Source organism: Verticillium dahliae, genomic scaffold, assembly GCF_000150675.1.
Source record: "Verticillium dahliae VdLs.17 supercont1.1 genomic scaffold, whole genome shotgun sequence".
Classification (NCBI taxonomy): Eukaryota; Fungi; Ascomycota; class Sordariomycetes; order Glomerellales; family Plectosphaerellaceae; genus Verticillium; species Verticillium dahliae.
In genome coordinates, this window is record NW_009276921.1 from 1,161,005 (window position 1) to 1,167,078 (window position 6,074).

The following is a 6,074-nucleotide window of genomic DNA, read 5'->3' on the forward strand; positions in this document are numbered from 1 at the left end:
TAAAGATATCTAGGAATTCTCGTAATATATTATTAATTATATTTTAGAAGGTTATAAGGGTATTAATTAATCCGAATAATATAATTAAATACTCGTAGTATTTTTATTATATTTAGAATACCGTTTTCTATTCCTCTTTATCCTTAATACGGATAAAGTTATATACTCCTTTAAGATCGAGTATTATAAATTAATTAGCTCCTATTAATATATCCTTAAGTTTTAATATTAGAGGTAATAAGTAATAGTTTTTAATAATAATATCGTTTAATTATTTATAATCGATATATAGCCTTTCTTTATTATTCTTCTTTAATATAAAGAGAATCGGGTAACGTGCATGATAAGCAAGTGGGCCAAACAAGCAAGTGGGCCACCTGACCACGACCATGCGACGACAGCAGCATCCCGGTGAACCCTAACGCCTTAAATCAATTGAAACTACTTGAAATCCTCTTCTTCAGAAGCCCTCGTCTCCAGCTGACAAGTCCGCGCATTATGTCCAGGCTCGCCGCAGACACCGCAGCGCCGTTTCTTCGTCCCGTCCCTTGGTTGGCGACTGCTTCTCTGACGCGTTTCCTCATTTATCTGGACCTGAACCTCGATATTGGTTTGTATCTCCTGTCCCTCACCTAGAGTTAGACTCCCTCCTTGCCTGAGACGTGTTTTCTTAGCTCTCCGACGCTTGCTGAGTGTCGCGTTCTCGTCTCGAAGGATCTGGTTCTCCGACTTCAATAGGGCGAGTTGATGCATGATTCCACGCGTCCCCTTGGTAAAGTGGTCTATAGCGTTAAGAATCGACGTCGGAGAGCTTCCTTGGTGTCGGGCGATTCGACCTTTAATAAACTCTGACTGACAGCTAGCTTCAATCGGGTTGTGAGGCGTTTGGGAGACCCAAGGTTCTGATGTATCGGGGACCCCCTCGACGGGCGTCGGTGTCCGTAGCTTCACATCCAGCTTTGAAACCACAATTTCGGGGCTCATTGGGACAAGCCCAGCACCTCTGAACCCCCCCTTGATATTCCTTTCCGTCATAGCTTCTTTGAAAGCTGCGAAAAACGCGGGAAAGAAGTCCTCCTTCGTGATGTGGCTTGTACCTGCCCTCATCTTCTTCTCAATTTGCCGACCGTAGGCCTGCTTTAGCGGGCCAAAACAGCCAACATCAAGAGGTTGAAGTAGGTGAGATGAATGGGGAGGCATGCATAGCGTAATGATGTTGTTTTCCTTGCAGTAGAGCTCGAACTCAACGGAATGGTGACTTTGGTGCCCATCTAGGATAAGGAGGCGATATCCGGCCGACCGACGGGGCTTGGTATGCTTGTCAAAATGCTGAATCCATTCTAGACCTTTCTCATTTGTTGTCCAGCCTTTGTCTGTCGTAGCGATTACCCAGTCGTGAGGTAGAGGGCTGTCTTCGTACCAGCTTGAGAGGTGATTTTTGCCCGCCATAATGATGAACGGCGGGACACACCACCCGTCTGCGCCAACGCCTTGGATCACTGTCACCCATTCCCGACCTCCTGGTTGGACCATTTTCGTATTAGAACGTCTTTCGGCGTTCGTAACGACCATTCCGGACCCGATAACGCCCATCATAAACCCAGTCTCATCGAAGTTATAGATATCAGGCTCCGCGATACCGTATTTGGCGATTGTGTTCTTTACGAGCGCGAACCAATCGCGAATTGCCTCGGGATCTTCGCATTGGGCTCTCTGATAGTCATATCTGCGAAAGAAACGCGTCTTAAGCTCTGGTTGTCGCCTGACGAAGTTTGAGGCCCAGCGCTTCCCGACACTCGGCGCGTCGCGGTCGGCTAGCAGTCGATTAGCCATATCTTCAACCTCACAAAGCCGGGGAGGAAATGCTCGGGAATTTAGCTCAAGTATGTATTGAACAATCGTTAACTCCTCGAGCTCCGTCAAATTTCGATTGAGGGGGATCCTGTCGCGTTGCGAAGTAATACCGCGTAGTCGACGCGTCAAGGTCATTCGGGGAACACCAAAGATATTTGTCGCAGCGCGTATACTGAGATCTGGGTCATTTTGAATAGCCTGAAGAGCAAGCTGTAATTGACGTTCTTGTGAGGGCGGAGACATCGTTGTTGGTGGAAGAATTAATGGTTAACGTAAGAAGGTCGCGTTTTCGTCGTCAGGTGGCCCACTTGCTTGTTTGGCCCACTTGCTTATCATGCACGTTATCCTATTAAGGATATCGATAATTAAATATATCCTTTTCTAAGGTTCTTTTTAAGATATTCGTCGAGAATATCTATTTATCGAGGGTTTAATTTATAGATCTTATTAAATCGAGGGCTCTCCTTTTCCTTAATTAGGATTTCGTGGTCGTAGTATATATACTTAGGTAGTATTATATCGATTTCTTCTTTAAAGATCTTTTCGTACTTTTAATATTCCTTAAGTATATTCTATAGTCTTTCTTATTATTCTATTATAAGCTCCTCTAGGGTTATCTCCTCTAAGTTATCCCTATTCGTAAGGGCTAATTAGAAATCGTTTAAGAGACCGCTTATAAGTCTTTCCTTAAGGGCTAACGTACTTTATTAGATATAGCTAGTTATTTAATTAATCTAAGGGTTCTATTATCTAAGCTATAGGATATTTAGGATAATTTATTTTCCCTTTATATTAATAATATTAAAGGTTATATAACCTTAATAATAAGAGATAAATACTTAGAGGGGCGTAATCTCTATATTTACGATCCCTCCTTTATATAAGACCGCTTATCCTTCTATTATATTAAATTAATAAGGTTCCTCTTTATATTTCTATATAATCTTATTTTTATTAATATATTCGGGGCTTATATAATTACCCTAAGCGCTATTATCTAATAGTACGTTTATTTATTATCCTTTTACGTTTATTCTTATATAGAAGTAATTCGTATTATAGGTTTATTTAGCTAAATAGATCGCTTTTATTTCCTTTATTAATTATTATCCCTATCTAATTAATATTTACTTTTTCCCGAAAATAGTAGTATTATAAATAGCTACGTTATATTTAGATTATTTAAGTCGAGGCTATTATCGTCCTTATAATAGACTTTAAAGAATAGCTTCTTAATATATTTTATATAATAAAGCCTTTAATCTCTAGCCTTAGCTATATAGTACTTTATATATACGTTATTATTATAGTCCTCCTATTTAGCGTTATTTTAATAATATTTATCGTAATAAGTAAAGTCTAATGAGAAATATAAGCCGATTTTAACTATATTCGTTTATATATAGGATCTATTTACGATTTTCTTATTCGAACTTTACTATTATTTATAGCTTAGTCTAATAATTATATAAGAGAAACTAGTATATAGCTTTCTCTTTAAAATAATATTCGTAATCGTTATAGATATATTCGGGCTAAAATAATTAATAGTATTATTCGTATACGTAGTAGAGTACTAGATAATCTCCTATTATAAGTTATACGTTTTCTTTAGTATTTTCTTACTTTTAGCTATTAGCCTTCTATAGCTTAGTCCTATAATAGATAAGTTTATCCTATAATATAAGGGGATTATAATCCTTATTAAGGTTATTAATTATATAAGTCTATATTAGGATATAGAGTTAAAGCTATCTTAATAGAGGTTCCTCTTCCTAACTTATTTATATATATTTATCCTATTCCTTATTACTTATAAGTCTAATATAGGATATAGCTTAGGGTTCTAAGTAAGCTTATTTATAAGCCCTTTCTTCGTTTATATCGATTTCCTAGGTCTCTAGTATTACTTATTAAGCCTATTTCTAAATTCGTTTTTCCTTCTTAGTAATAACTATTATAGCTAGGGTTCTTTATCCTATAAATGCCCTAAAGAACTATCTATTTTATTCTTTATTATCTTTATAAGTTAGGTAATTATCCTAATAATAGAAGGTTTAATTAGTTTTAGTATAATCTTAGTATTAAGTATAGTTAAGCTATCGTTTATTTATAGGTTTTTAGGGTTTCTTAGGTTATTAGTATTCTCGAGCTATATACCCGTTTTTATTATAATTATAGTATTTTATATCCTTAAGATCCTTTAATTTACTATATCTAATATTATCGAGCTCTATAGGTCCTATATAAATAATCTATCCTTAAGCTATATTAATATAGGGTTTATCGTATTAATATTTATATTCTTAATTAGATTAATAATAAGGAATATAAGGGTTTTATAGTCCTATAGCGGGCTTCTATCCTTTTTCTATTCTATATTTATATTAATGATCGTCGATCTTAATAGCTATAGCGATATACTCGGTAAAGGTTTTAGGTTTATTCTCTTAGATAAGGTCGTCCTTAATAGCGTTTTTAAATCCTTTATAGAAATAGGCTATAAAAGCGGATTCTATTTAATCGAATCGATTAACTAAGAATTAAAACTCTATAATATATTTAGTAGCTAGCTTAATCTATTTAAGCTAAAGGATTTTTCTTTCGTTTTATTATTCCTTATCTATATCCTTAAATATTCCTTTAATAGCTTCTTCGAATATATTTATATTAGCGTAGATATCCTAAATAGCTTATTTTATATCTTTTTTCTTAATATAAATAGAATAATCCTTAATAAAGGGTTCGAATTAATATAAAGCGTCCCTTTTAAGGTAAGAGGAGGTATTAGCGACCTTTTCGCTTTAGTATTTAAGTTAGCTTTTATTAGCTTTATAGTATTAGTATACTTAAATAATAAAAGACTAAAGTACTTTAAGGTTATCGTTAAATAATTAAAAGGGAAGAGCTTTTATACTCGTTCCGTTTTAAAGTTATTATATTAAAGCTCGGAGCTATTCGTTCTCTAAACGGAGCTCCTAGATTATAGTAGCTAAGTTATTAGTGCTATTTCCGATATTATTAATAGATATTATTCCTATAATAAGTATTACTTAGTATTATAAAGTAAACCTATTAAATAAGAATAATTAAAATCTTATAACCTAGTAGCTTCCGAAGGGGGAATACTATTAGAGGGTTAAGGTTACTATTTATAGAAGCTTAGGTTATAATTCTAAGACGATATAGTATCGTAAAGCGTTACGTACTCGTTATAATAGATATAAAATAAGACTTAGATTAATTACTATTATAAGAAAGAATATATCTATAAATACTAAATGCCTATCCTTATATACCTATTATTCTATCTTTATCGTATTAGGTTAATAAGCCTATATTAGATAGCTTACCTTTCTTATCGTGATCCTATTACTTAGGTTACGGTATAGTTAGTGACCGGATCACTTTAAGAATCGTGATCTAGTTACGGTCACGTGAGTGATCCTATAGGTCCGTGCGGCGCCTCTAGTCGCCTGCGGGGTGTCCTACCTAGTGTCCTAGTAACGACTAGGCTAGGGCGTTACACTTATCTATATTCTATCTTAGGGCTAGGGGAATAGCTTTAAAGTTAGGGTAGGCGAGAATAGCGAAGAAATCCTTAAGTACTTAAGCTATAACTCCTTTAAGGCGATTCCTTTCGATCTTCTTACTTATTAGGGTCTTAATAGAGGGATTCCGCTTAAGAAAAGCGCTTATCTAGTACGTTCCGAGGGGCGATATATCGCTTTATACTAATAGGATCCGCTAAACGAAATTACGTATTTAATTATACGAGGGGGCGAAGCCTAGGGCGCCCTATTCTATAATCTAATAGGCGAGATAGTCTTCCTAAGCCCTCGAGAGCCTTTAGGTATCTATTACGACCTAGTAGCTTCTAAAGGGGGAATACTATTAGAGGGTTAGGGTTACTATTTATAGAAGCTTAGGTTATAACTCTAAGACGATATAGTATCGTAAAGCATTATATACTTATTATAATAGATATAAAATAAGACTTAGATTAATTACTATTATAAGAAAGAATATATCTATAAGTCTAGAATATCCGTCCTTATATACCCGTCTATCCTATCCTTATTATAAAGTAATAAGTTTATATTAGATAGTTTACTATTATATTATAATCCTATTATATTAGATTATGGATTACTATAATCCTAATATATTAGTAATTTATTATCTAAGGATTACCTTACTTAGTAATCCTATTATATAAC